The sequence below is a fragment of the Nothobranchius furzeri genome, chromosome 7 (assembly GCF_043380555.1).
Source record: "Nothobranchius furzeri strain GRZ-AD chromosome 7, NfurGRZ-RIMD1, whole genome shotgun sequence".
In the NCBI taxonomy this organism is placed as follows: Eukaryota; Metazoa; Chordata; class Actinopteri; order Cyprinodontiformes; family Nothobranchiidae; genus Nothobranchius; species Nothobranchius furzeri.
Genome location: NC_091747.1, coordinates 80,597,044 through 80,612,062, shown reverse-complemented (window position 1 = coordinate 80,612,062; position 15,019 = coordinate 80,597,044).

Here is a 15,019-nt window from a genome sequence, read left to right as displayed (position 1 = left end):
TCCCTTTTGTGTATCTTGGCGACCTCATGTGTCCTTTGTCTGCGTTTCAGTTAGGTGTCACTTGCCTTCCCTCCAGTCCTCACTCCACACACCTGTTTCCTGTTTCCTTAATTGTTCTCCCTGTGTATTTAAGCCCTGTCTTGTCTCTGTTTGGTGTCGGTCCATTGTTTGTGTGTCAGCGTGTTCTGGTGCTCTGTGTGAGCTTTGTGTCTCGTCCCAGTTTGTGTGCTCTTGTTGAGCTTTTGTTTTTCTTATTCTGGATTTTTGGATTTTTGGCTCCCTGCCTTTGGATTTACTTTGTTTTTCATCCTGCGAATAAAGGATTATTTACTTTACTTCATCTCCTGCCTCGTGTCATCCGGGGTACTGCATTTTGGGTCCAAGCATCCCCAAATCGTGACATTATGGGCTGTTTTTGCCTTTCTACGTAAGTGTATTACTGTCAGTGCAGGGAAAAAAACTCAAGACCAGTATCTCGTAATCACGAGAAATGTTCTTGTTAAAATGTGATATAAATATCGTTTTAATGACAGTTTCTCGTTATTACGAGATACTTTCTTGTTAAAATTAGAAACTTTCTCGTTAAAACGTGATATATATCACGTTTTAACGAGAAAGTTTTTCGAAAAAACGTGTTCTACAACTTGTAATGACATGAATAACAACGGTAAAACGGCGACATCTCGCGGGATGTTTGAGTCTCGTCAGGAAGTAATGGAGGGAGAATAGATGGAGACTCCAATGGAACCACTTTTTGCCTTTTTAAGTCAGCGTAACATGTCTGAGGAATGTATTTCTGCAATGAGGAGAGACAAAGTAAGTGACACATTTTAGACGCTTAGCCTACCTGAAATTAGAATTGATTTAACACAGTTCTATGTTACTGAATGTATCTGCAGTGTGGAACCGTCTACTGGTAATAACACACAGTTTTAAATGACATTTACTTGAATTTTACTTTTATTTTACTCATCTAAGCCTAATGTGTTCATAACCTATGCTTGTTATAATGATTATTCATACGTTGATTCACATTTTATTGTGTGGCACAACAGAGCGGTAACTTCAGAACATTATAAATTACAAAAATCTAAAAAAAATTATGTTTTTATGGATAAATGCAACATTTTAGTCTTCAGCTTCTCATATTTAGAAAAGGTAACTCCTGTCCAGTGTGTAGAAATGACAAAGCTCTAGAAGGAACACACACAGTAAAATAATATATTTATTGTTTTGCTCTTGGAGAATATATAATGTATCAAATTGTGCTATAAAGTTCAGCAAATATGTGTTCAGTTAAAACTGTTTATTTTGTTATATTTTATTTAGAAATAATTTCCATTTTATTGTGATTATAAATTGACGTATCAGCTATTGCAAGCGTGGATGATAACAGCTTGGCCACCTACATTCCCATCTATGGTGACAGGATTGCCACACGGAGATTTTGCTCAGAGAACCAAAGAAAAGGTGAGAGAGATGTGTAGCGACAGACGCTGCTTCAAAAACTCAGAAGAAAGATGGGAATTGACAAAAATCAAAAGGAGTCGGACCAAGAAGAATCATATTCAACACCTAAAGCCTATTTAAGGAATAACAAGCTGGCTGTGAGAAAGACAAGAAAGATTGAGTTAGGATGGATACATGAAGGAAAGCAACAACGCAAGAAAAATGGAGGAACGAGGAGAGTGGATTTGCCAAAAGAAGCAAAAAAATCTGATATTTTAAGTGTTGCAAAGGAGCAGTTTTTTCCAAATGGACAATCTAAAAATGGAAAACTGGAAGATTTCACTTTTGATATTTTAGATTATCAAGAGGATGACATTTTAGAAGAAGACATGACAGTAGGAGAACTTCATTCCCTGCTGAAAATGGGAATTTTAAGATTTTATCTTTGCACAAAGGAACGGAAAGAACTGACAATCACAGAGCTCATCAGTGTGCCAGATAAAAGAGTGGAGAACGATGAACCAGAAGACAAAAACAACTTCTCAGAGTCATCTAACTCCTCTGAGGTTATGGTAGGACATTACACCGGTGAACCTCAGGCATGGCAACTTGCTGACACTTCAGATGATGAAGGGGAATCTGTGAGTTTTAATCTACCATCAACTTCCCTGAACTTTGTGAGTCCTGTAAGTCACTCTCCAACAACTCTGCACCATCTACTCCCACTGAGAATCCTGCATCTCCTGATATGGGCCCAGTTTTTGTTTTGTCCAGTCTGTCAGATGATGAAGGAAACGTTGTGATTCTTGGTCAACCAGCATCTGCCCATAACCTGGCAAATCCAGTCAGCCTTTAACAATCAGTACACTGCCATCTACTTCCAGTCTAACAGAGCAACCTATACATACATGTATGCTACCTGCACCTAGTGTCAGTTCTTCAGTTAGCGAAGCACACAGGGACACTGAGCTGTATGGATTTGAAGTTGTTAATGTCAGCATTAAGCTTCATAGGACAAAGCTTATGGATGAACTAATCACACAGTTCAAAGATCCCAACTTGCTCACCTACCCTTTGAAATTTACATTCATAGATGAGAAGGGAGCAGATGCTGACGGCATTTCCAGAGATGTCTATTCTGCTTTCTGGACAGAGTTCTTGGATAGTCTTGCTGCCTTCAACAAGACAATCCCTTGCAGGACATGAGAGTTCCATTACTTACACCGAAGTAGCAGGAGCAAGAATGGAAATCAGTTGGACGCATTCTTGTCAAGTGTTTTCAGGATCATGGCTATTTTCCTTGCCGTCTTGCTCCAGCTTTCACAGCGGCATTAGTTTTTGGAGAACACTCAGTGTCACCTGACTTAAGCCTGATTCATGCTTCTCCGTCTGCGTCAGCGCGGTGACACGCAACGTCTTTGCGGGCCTGCCGGAGAGCTCCGCAAGGACGGACGGAGTCGAGCTCTCTTTTCTAAACATCCGTCAGTCAAGACGGACAACGCAAGCTTGTGATTGGTCAGGACGCCGCTGTTGTCTACAGTGCCGCCATTGCGCCCTCAAAAACATAAAGAGAGCCGAGGATAACTAGCGGCAGACATGGAGAAGCTTGAAGAATACCTCGCGAAAAAACTCTAAAAGCATGAACGTTTAGTTTCCCCGTGACTGGAGGAGTGAAAAGATACGCAGCAAGCGTTTTATTTGTGGACGGAAATGACAGGAAACGTGGGTTTAGAGGTGGGGAGCGCATGAAGAGGTGGAGGAGAATGAGAGACAAATTTGTCCGTGTTAAATAGTATCTTATGTACAAAAACACAATATAAACACGCTATCTTGGACCGATACATGACAGGATACCACAGAACAGCGCTACGCCCTCTGTTGTCCTGCCGGGCAATTGCTTTGCAACACTCTCCAGGAGACGGAGAAGTATGAGAGCAAAACGCTTCCGTCAGGACGTGCGTGTCTGTCCCTCGCGGAGCTGACGGAGAAGCATAAACCAGGCTTTACTGTTTGAGTCTCTCCTCTTTTACATCAGTCCAGAAGAAAGGGATCTTGTGAACAAGGCTTTACTGGATGATCTTCTCGGTGATGAACGTGATGAACTGATTGACCTATTAGATCGTGTGGGTGCTAAATCAGTCCAAACAAGAGAAAACTTGAAAGCTGTGCTTTTAAATGTTGCACATAAGCTTATCATTCAACAGCCAAAGTATGCTCTTAATAAAATGTCACAAGTTTCAAGAACAACATCTGCACATGCCTTCAGAAGCTAACTGAATATTGTAGAAATGTATGAGAACATGAAACCGACAGCGAGAAAGGTTCTTAAGTTATTTGAAGCGAGTCCTGCCACACAAGCTGAGAGCCAGAGTCTGAGGTGCTTACAGCTGACAGGACTGGACCAGGCAGGCCTCAGAAAGTTTCTGCGATTTACCGCTGGCTCAGATGTGCTTTGTATTAAAAACATTGAAGTTCTCTTCACATCTTTAGATGGAGTAGCACGACAGCCTGTTGCACATACATGTGGTCCAGTCTTGGAGCTACCTTGGACATACCTGTCTTTCCCAGAGCTGCGTGTGGAGTTTGACAGCATACTGAGCAGCCAAAGGTGCTTTGACATGGACATTGTGTGAGATTGAAGATAAATATCATGTTTAGATCTTTTCCATGCCAAAAAGGCAAATTTTTAATAGAAAAAATGTGCACCAACATATCTAAAATGTTTTGATTCAGGTGTTATCAGTATGCTACGAAGTTCAAAAGGAAAACTTGCATTTCACTCAGGAAAATAAAGGCAAGATTATGTCCGGAACACAAACAAAGGCAATGCACAACTATAACATGAATACGTTTTTGTTTTTGCTGCCAGAAAGTAAAATAAATAAATAAAACACATAAATAACTAGTTTAAGGGGTTATATTATTGCAGTAGATCTTGAGATGTTTTTAAGTTAAAAAATATAAAACATGCTGTATATTTCAGTTATTTTTGTCATGTTTTTGGAAAGAGCATCATTTTTATTTTATATTCCTTTCTGAGGTAATGCGTTGAGCATAACGAAGTCCAGATTCACATCAAAGACTTACTTTAAAATTGTTTTTGATGTGTATTTAAGTTTATTTTCATGTTCAATTTTGAGATTTGTATTTTCACCTTTTAGTGATTCTTCTTGAGGGAAAACCTCCATCCAAAAGGATATTTCAGAGCATTTGTTTAATGCACATGTTACTATGTCATGTTAATGTTCCTCCACATTCCTTTACTGTTACATTTTAGAGGAAAAAAGTGTTTGTTTTATTTTTGAAAATGCATTTTTCACAGAGATTGTTCAAATAAAACTCAAGCATTTACCAAAGGAGTGACACTTTGTTTTTCAGCTCATTTTACCATTCCCAAATGATATTCATCACAGTTTATAACTCTGATTTCAGTGTTCAGTTACAGAGAACAGGAAAGTCTTGCTTTTATAAATAATGAAAATTATATTTAGAATATATACCGAGCAGTGAGTAAAGCTAGGATTGTATTTTCTTAATTCTCCATTTATGTGCCGACATATTTTTGCTGTCATACGCAACGAGAATTCTCCAACATCAAGCTGAGCAGCAACATTCTTACATCATGATGAAATCAGTAGGTGCATGTGAGGATCTAATTTAAAGCAATATACATATAAGTTGATGAAAAGCAGGAAACATTTTATTTTATTTTCCACCGATTGTCTTGACTGCTTATCCGTTACAGTCTGTGGAGAGGTGTCTATCACCAGCTGTCTGCAGGCAAGGGGTGGGGCCACCAGAGGCACATGACCAGTCCTTTGCAGGGCAAAATTTCCTCTTTTTTTAAAAAAAAAAAGCTAACATCATAAGCTTCATGAGTTTGCTCTTAAACATAAGTACAATTCAACTGCTTCATCAGGTGTGGAGGGTGCATGTAGAAAGTTTTCTGCCATCAGAATGCAGGATAGTTCAAACACTGTCTCATCACATGGGTATGGTCCTCTCTGGAGACTTTGTACTTTACAAGTTTCCACTGCTTGATCAGAAACCTGCCTCAGATAATTCTGTCCACCAAAAATATGTGGGAGTGTGTACATCATGTAGGGTCGGCCACTTGGAGCAGTGACATTTCTACTCCGACGGATGATGCGGGTGTTCCATAAGTGAACAACGCTCTGGAGTTCTCCCTGAAAAACAAGCAAAGAAACATCTTTAAGTACATACTGTATTCTGCACTTAAGTGCACATCCTTCAGTATTTATCACTATTAAACTCAAACACACCTCAATGATGTTCAAACAAGTAAAAAGAACCAGCTGCTCATCCAAGAAGTCACCAGTGAAGTCATCTGAATCCTTCAGTTTTTGGAAGGGGTTCATCCAGTACTGTGCATGATGTTTCCTTAAGAAAGCCCACCAGCTCTCCATACGCTGGTTGTGGTTGCTGGATCCTACACTGAAGCAGTTTATGGAATAGCTGTCATCATGATCAAGACGTAAAAATCTTTGTATGTCCTCCGTTGTGCCATTCTCTGTCCCCATGTCCGTACGTATTCTGGTTGCAGTGCCCCTTCTTTTCTCAACTTCTGAAATAAAATATCCAACAATAACTTTGGGATTACTGTTTGTGGAGTATGCATGAAGCCAAATAACCATCCTGGAAAAAACATCCACTGCCCCATTGATACAAATTCCATTTGGCTTCCGTTTATCATAAAAATCCACATGCCAAACAAAGTTTGGTCCAGGATTGTGGTACAGTCGACGCCTGAGGCGATTGCGCTGCCTCAACTCCACCCCTCTGGGGTCCAGATTTTTCAACAAATGTCTCACTGTACTCTGAGTGACAACAAACCCCTCCTGTATGCTTCTAAGGTGTTGCAGTTTGTATCCATGTAGTTTTCCAAATGTTTGTAGCTGAAATAATGCAACATCAAGACTGTCACTTTTGTTTTTTCTTCTGTGAAGCCTCAGTGTTGACAGGGGCAGATTTAATAATATGGGGGCCCAAGGCGAACACAGACATGGGGCCCCATACACTGAATTTTCGACAATCTTACCTTTAACTGGATTTGCGAAACTCCCCCCTCTTCTGACATGAGTAATTTTCCCTTTTTATTAGTCCTCCTCTTTTTTCCTGTTTTTCTCTCCCTTTGAGTGCTTTCAATATTTGCTCTGCTTTCTTCTTCCTGTCAGCGCTCGTGTGCTTTAGCCGTAGTTATTTATTTTTCTATTGTCCATTTTGGTCTATGTTTTCCTCCCTTGAAACATTTTCCATTGTCTTTCCTTTCTGCTTCCTTTTTATATTTACATCGAGAAACGACGTCACTTTCAGAAGTGAAAATAAAAGCTTTTATGAAACATGCTGCTTCTTTCTCTTATTGGAGCCACTAGGATAACTCAGTGTCATGCTTCATGTTTTGACTATCGCTTTGAGTTTGTTACGAACGCTCCCGCCTCTCTTGTTATTCTTATTTGTGGTCTTATGGCACTTGGCAAACAACAGTTTGGTGCATTACCGCCACCAACTGGATTGGAGTGGAATGACTACCAATCACTTCCTGTTTGTGCATCGCCGTCTTAATAACCCTCTTATGGCCATAATTATAACAGGGCTGCCTGGTATGTTTTTAATCTTATGGCTGTAAAATTGTAATAAAAAGTACAAAGTGTGTGTAACTCTTTCAGAACAACCTCAGCTTTTAGTGTATGGTTTGTATTTATAATTTATTTCTATTAAAGCCTTTAAAAAATCAGCTTAAAAGTGAAAAAAGCAAAAAACAAATTTGAATATTTTACATTTATTACTGAACAGGAACTTCAAAATTACTGGGCAAACAATTTAAACTTTGAACTGAAATGCATCTATTCTTAATAAAGTGTGAAACTTTGTATCATTTTTAGCAGTTTTTAAGACCATTTATTTTTGTAAACTTTCAGACGTTTTTATTTGATGTGGTAGACCTTGAAGCAGTTTCTCTCCAGCTGCAGGCAGAGTCCTGCACACCTCACACCGCCATGGGGTTCTTCTCTGGCACACCGTGCACTGCTATACCAAAAACTTTTGTTTTAGCAAATGTAATTATTTATGGTAAAAAGATAAATAATGCTGCAATGAAGCTGAATCTTACAATTAGCAACCAGTTGAGGGTTGTTCAAATAAAAAAATAAAGACTGAACAAACATTCATACCCTGGTTCACTGGAGATCTGTCCTTCTTCGTGGTCACTGTCTTCAGATATAAGCCTTCTGGGACACCTAATGGATCGTGTTGATTTTCTTTAAGGCATTTCCATAATTTCATGCTGGTTTTTATGCTGATTAGCTTCCCCGTTCCGTTAGCCGCTTTCACCGCGGCACTGCGCTCCGTTTCAATCAGGCTGTACAGCAGGATTTCCCCTCGTAGCGATATTTTCTCTAACTCTGATTGCTTCATGCTATAGATGGTTGGAAAGCTGCTTTTATCTACTTTTAGGAACCGTTGGAATTTCCTGGATCTTATCAGCCATTCAACAGTTATAAAACGGAGCATTTTGGATGACAAACTCAGCACGTCTCTGAATCTGTGTTGTGAGGGTGCTGGCGGTCAGGGCTAGGGGGCCCCCCAACACAAGGGGGCCCCAGGCGGCCGCCTACCTATGCCTAATGGTAAAACCGCCTCTGAGTGTCTGCATCCATGAATACCGTCGTGGTTTACTTATTCCTCCCAAAGTCTTGAAATTAGAATCAGATCACTGGAGATGAGCTGGACAGCTGTCATTTATGCATTCAGCCTCGGAGATGCAAATCTGTAAATAAAGCAGTTATTTTTACCTTTTACAGTTGTTTTTTTAACAGAATTAACATATGTTTTCAATACACTGAGCACAGGTTAGTATAAGATCAGATATTTACCTATTAAAGCATACTAGTAGTTGACTGGATTAATTAATGGAGCTGATAAAGGCAGCTGTCATTAACTTGCTCATGAAGGCTATTGTCATGGTTCTGCCTTCTCTCTGCTTCTGCTGCTATTTTCCCTTCATTGTTTGCAGGTGAGTGTGTTGGGGAGCAGCAGCAGCTGCAGCTAATTACCATCAGCCTGGCCAGAAGATATAAGGAGCGGTGCTGACACACCTCAATGCCGGTTGATACTCTACTGTTGGGTACATCTAGCCATGTCCTTATCTGTGCCTTGACTTTAAGACTTGTTTACCTGAACTAACCCAGCTCTGCATTCTTGTCTGTACCAGCCCTAGATTCCCTCCACCTGCCTGAGGTGTGATTTATCACAAGCGTCGTTCAGCTTCCCTGGCCTCTTGCTCTCCACCGCTCACCTGCCTTCCTGGATCCAGCATCTCCTCCAGCGACCATCTCCTCCCTGCATCAACCTGACTTGCCTCTCCCTCCTGCCCCTCGTCCTGCTCAACTCAGTAAGCCCGTTCCTCTCATGATTATTCATCTCCTGGTTCTCAGTTTCTAATCACTCTCACCGTTCTTAGAGTCGGAGTTGCCTCGTTTCCTGTCCCGTTTGGATCAGCGCCCTCAGTTTTCGCTTTGTTTTCTTTATAAAATAAAGATTTTATTATCATCTCTTACCTTATCCCTGAGTGATTCTTCATGTGGGTTAAGAAATTACCACCCATCTTGACAGAATCAACCGGCCAAACTACCGATCCCATGACAGAATCACTTCCTCCGGCGTTAGTTTCCACATTAACCCAGCACGAAAGATCCATTCAGTCCGTGCTCGAATAGTTAACTCTCACCAATCAACGGTTACTACAACTCGACGCCGAAAACCACCAGCTGCGGGCTCAACTCAGTGCTACAGCCTCATCCAATCCCTCCGCTCCACCCGCTCCGTCACTTCCGGTTCCACCATCACCAGGTCATTTCCGGGTCGCAGATTCTCCCACACCAGACACCTTCTCAGGTGAGCCCGGCAAATGTCGGAGTTTTTTGTTGTTATGTAAATTAGCGTTTGAACGATCTCCTGACACTTTTTCAACTGATCCGGTAAAAATTTCGTTTATTGTAGGATTATTACGTGGGAAGGCATTGCTATGGGCCGAGGCTAGGAGTCGCCAGCCTGGTTTTTTACTCGGTCCTCTCCCTGAGTTTCTGTCTGAATTCACACAAATTTTCGACACTCCCGACAACCCTGCGGAAATAGCTAAACAGATCTGGAACTTACGTCAGGGGAGATTATCTGTACTAGACTTTGCCATTGAATTTAGAACTTTAGCATCTATTTCCACACTTGATGACGCATCGCTCCGAGCCGCCTTTTCTCAGGCCCTATCAGAAGATCTTCAGGATCAGTTAGCCTTCTGCCCAGATTCTGAGAACCTGGAGAGTCTAATCTCCCTTGCCTCTCGCATCGAAAAACGCCTCAAGAACCGGCGTAGGAGTTCCCGACAGCTGCCTCCCGTCACTGCCCCTGAGATGCACACCGCGACCCCGACACCACCACTGTTGCAGACAGAACCTATGCAGCTGGGCAGGGCTCAGCTAACTCCTGAGGAGAAACTGAGGTGGAGGACTGCTGGTCTCTGTCTCTATTGTGGTCAAGGAGGTCATATGATCTCACACTGCCCTGTTCAGCCAAAAGATCGCACCCACCAGTAGGTCCAGGGTTACTGGTGGGTGGCATTGCTAACCCAAGACCCCTGTGCTCCATGAATTGTGTGGTCTCCTTTAATCACAAAACCTTCTCTGCAGTTGCCTTGGTGGATTCTGGGTGCGAACGCAATATACTGGACCAGGTTGTGGTGCAACAACTGGAGATTCCCACAGTTCTTTCTACGCCCCTCCGTGCATCCTCCCTGGACGGTTGTTCCCTGACTACCATCACCCATCAGACGGTTCCCATAAACCTACTGGTATCCGGTAACCACCATGAGGTAATCTCCTTCTTTGTGTTTCTATCCCCTCAGTCACCTGTTGTCCTGGGCCACGAGTGGTTAACCACGCATAATCCACAAATTGATTGGAGAACAGGGAGTATCTGTAACTGGAGCAGTTTTTGTTTGTCCCACTGTTTATCATCTGCCTCTATCCCTATACTCAACCCCAAGGCCAAGACCCCTGAGTCTCTTGACCTGTCAGGAGTACCTCCTGAATACCACGACCTCCGGCAGGTCTTCAGCAAGGACCATGCCTCGACGTTACCACCCCACAGACCCTTCGACATGTGCATCGATCTCATCCCAGATTCCAAACTACCCACCAGCAGGTTGTATAACTTGTCTAGACCAGAACATGAATCCATGACTCAATACATTTCGGAATCCCTTGCTGCGGGCATAATAAGACCTTCCACTTCACCCCTGGGAGCGGGATTTTTTTTTGTGTCCAAGAAGGATGGATCTCTACGTCCTTGCATTGACTACCGGGAATTAAACCACATAACTATCAAAAACAAGTACCCACTTCCCTTGCTCTCATCCACATTCGACCCAGTCAATGATGCCTCCATATTTACTAAACTCGACCTCCGAAATGCTTATCATCTAGTCCGAATCCGAGAGGGAGACGAATGGAAGACCTCCTTCAAGACCCCTCTCGGGCATTTTGAATATCTGGTCATGCCTTTTGGATTGACCAATGCTCCCGCGGTCTTTCAGTCCCTGATTAACTCAGTTCTCAGCGATTACCTCAACAAGTTTGTCACTGTTTATCTGGATGACATTCTCATCGTTTCCAGATCTCCCACGGAACACCGCCATCATGTCCGAGCAGTCCTCCAACGCCTCTTGGAGAATCATCTTTTTGTCAAGGCAGAGAAGTGTGAATTTCACTCCTCGTCCGTCAAATTTCTCGGCTTTGTTCTGGAGAGTGGAAAGTTGAAGGCAGATCTGGAAAAGATCAGAGCTGTGGAGCAATGGCCCGCACCCACGACCAGAAAACAGCTGCAACGGTTCTTGGGCTTTGCCAATTTCTACCGCAGATTCATCAAGGACTACAGTACCATAGCCACCCCTCTCACACAACTCACCTCCATTAACAAGTCTTTTTCTTGGACTCCTGAGGCGGAAGAGGCCTTCCTGACATTGAAGAAGCGTTTCACCCAGGCACCCATCCTCACCCGACCAGATCCTCTCCTGCGATTCACCCTGGAGGTGGATGCGTCTGACACCGGAGCAGGTGCTGTATTATCCCAGGTCTCCCCAGTCGATAAGACCCTGCATCCGTGTGCTTTCTTCTCTCGTCGTCTGTCCCCATCCGAGAAGAACTACGACGTAGGAGACCGGGAACTGCTGGCCATAAAACTGGCGCTGGAGGAGTGGCGCCACTGGCTTGAGGGGGCAGAACATCCCATCCTGATTTTGAGGGATCATAAGAATCTAGCGTACCTGAGGGAGGCCAAGAGGCTTAATCCCCGCCAGTCCCGCTGGTCTCTGTTCTTTTCCCGCTTTAACTACCTCATTTCTTACAGACCCGGAACCAAGAACACCAAACCTGACGCCCTGTCCCGCCTATACGCCCCGGACAGGGAGGTTGAGTCCACCACTATCCTTCCTCCATCCTGTATCCTTGGGTCTATTACTTGGGACATCTCCACCAAGGTCCTAGAGGCCCAGCAGACGGACCCTGACCCAGGTACGGGCCCCCCTAACCGAACCTATGTTCCCTCCTCTGTTCGCAGTGCAGTAATTAAGTGGGCCCACACCTCCAGGTTTTCTATCCACCCTGGCATGGGTAGAACTCTTGCCCTCATCCGTCGGACGTTTTGGTGGCCGTCTCTCTACAGGGACACTAAGGAATTCATAGGCGCATGCCAGGTTTGTGCCCGAAACAAGTCGAGCAACCAGTCACCTCATGGTCTCCTCTGCCCCCTGCCTATTCCATCACGCCCCTGGTCCCACATAGCATTGGACTTTGTTACCGGACTACCTGTCTCCAGGGGTTTTAATACCATACTCACCATTGTTGACCGGTTCTCCAAATCCTGTCATCTTGTCCCTCTTAAACACCTTCCAACCTCTGCAGAGACCGCCAACCTCCTCATCTCTCAGGTTTTCCGTCTACATGGGATCCCCTTGGAGATTCTCTCGGACCGGGGTCCTCAATTCCTGTCTCGAGTATGGAAGGAGTTTGCCGCCCATCTGGGGGCTCGACCTGCTCTGAGTTCTGGCTTCCACCCACAAACCAACGGCCAGTGCGAGCGGATGAACCAGGAGCTGGAGGCCATGCTGATGTGTCTGCTCCAATAACCCGTCTGGATGGAGCAACCAATTGGCATGGATTGAGTATGCACACAATTCTCATGTCTCCTCCACCACAGGTCAGTCCCCATTCGAGATCTCTCTGGGTTATCAGCCACCTCTGTTCCCCTCCGACTCCAATTCCCCAGCTTCAGTACCCCAGTTCATCCGTCGCGCTCGGCGCACCTGGAACCAGGCCAGAGCCGCTCTCCAACGGACTGCCGACCGCAACCGCCGGCTGGCTGACTGGCGCCGCCGTCCGGCCCCCGCCTACGCTCCTGGCCAGCAGGTATGGTTGTCAACCCGTGACATTAAACTTAAGGGTGCCAATAGGAAGCTCTACCCCCGGTTCATCGGTCCCTACACCATCACTGAAGTCCTCAGTCCTGTTTCTGTGCGCCTGTCCCTGCCCTCGTCCATGAGGGTCCACCCGGTCTTCCATGTCTCCTTGGTCAAGCCCTTCGTGTCCAGTCCTCTGTGCCCTCCTGCTGAGCCTCCTCCTCCTGTCCGGCTCTCTGACGGCAGTCTCGGCTACCGGGTCCGGTGCATTCTGGATGTTCGCCCCCGGGGTCGCGGTCGTCAATACCTTGTGGATTGGGAGGGATACGGTCCGGAGCATCGTCAGTGGGTTCCCGCTTCGTGGATTGATGACATCTCTATCATCAGGGATTTTGAGTCCTCCTCCTCCTCCTCCTCGGCTGGGCCGCTGGGTGGCATCCCATGAGGGGGGGAGGGGGGTATTGTCATGGTTCTGCCTTCTCTCTGCTTCTGCTGCTATTTTCCCTTCATTGTTTGCAGGTGAGTGTGTTGGGGAGCAGCAGCTGCTGCAGCTAATTACCATCAGCCTTGCCAGAAGATATAAGGAGCGGTGCTGCCACACCTCAATGCCGGTTGATACTCTACTGTTGGGTACATCTAGCCACGTCCTTATCTGTGCCTTGACTTTAAGACTTGTTTACCTGAACTAACCCAGCTCTGCATTCTTGTCTGTACCAGCCCTGGTTTCCCTCCACCTGCCTGAGGTGTGATTTATCACAAGCGTCGTTCAGCTTCCCTGGCCTCCTGCTCTCCACCGCTCACCTGCCTTCCTGGATCCAGCATCTCCTCCAGCGACCATCTCCTCCCTGCATCAACCTGACTTGCCTCTCCCTCCTGCCCCTCGTCCTGCTCAACTCAGTAAGACCGTTCCTCTCATGATTATTCATCTCCTGGTTCTCAGTTTCTAATCACTCTCACCGTTCTTCTTAGAGTCGGAGTTGCCTCGTTTCCTGTCCCATTTGGATCAGCGCCCTCAGTTTTCGCTTTGTTTTCTTTATAAAATAAAGATTTTATCATCTCTTACCTTATCCCTGAGTGATTCTTCATGTTGGTTAAGAAATTACCAACCATCATGACAGCTAATAGAAAATTCTGAAGTTGCCGCTCTGTTGTGCCACACAAAAAAATGTGAATAAACGTATGAATAATCATTATAACAAGCATAGGTTATGAACACATTAGGCTTAGATGAGTAAAATAAAAGTAAAATGCATGAAGCTATTTGATCAATTTGGCAGTTTCTCTGGGTTCAAAGTAAACAGAGAAAAATCATCCATTATGTTTCTAAATGTAAAAGAGAGGATGAAACCAGTTGTGTCTCATCCATTTGTAAATGCCATAGAGGGATTTAAATATTTGGGCATCAGAATAACCCCAAAAATAAGCGATCTTTGCTCAGCCAACTATGAGCCCATAGTAATTGAGGTGTTGGAAGAGATCACTAGATTAATATCATTGCCGCTTTTTTACTGGGGAGAATAAACATAGTAAAAATGACTATTACCTAAATTTCTATATATCTTTCAGTCAATTCTGCTGGCCCCTCCTCCTTTTTTTTCCAACATCAGAAAGCTCCTCTCTAATTTCATTTGGAACAACAGGAAGCCAAGACTCAGACTCTCCCTCTTGTATTTACCATATGATAGGGGAGGGCTACAATTTCCAAATTTAGAATGGTATTTTTTGGCTGCTCAGTTGAGGATGACTATGTTCTGGTTTTCAAACGATATTTTCCTTCCCTGGCTAGAAATTGGAAAAATGTCCTCAAAAGTTGTGTCATTACATAGCTATCTGTACTCAGCACCCTTTAAAACTTTAAAGAACACTACTACTAATCCATTTGTAAAAAAAATACTGTTTGGCATAAAGTACAAAAAATGCTGAATGACTCTACAAGGCTGTCCTGTTTCTCCCCAATTTGGGGTAATGAACTCTTTGCTCCTGCTAAAAATGACTTGGGCTTTAAAGAATGGCTTAACTAGGGCGTTGCGAATGTGCAGGACCTATACGAGGAACAGTCTTTAATGTCATTCAGGGAATTAAGGGCAAAGTTTAATATTCGGC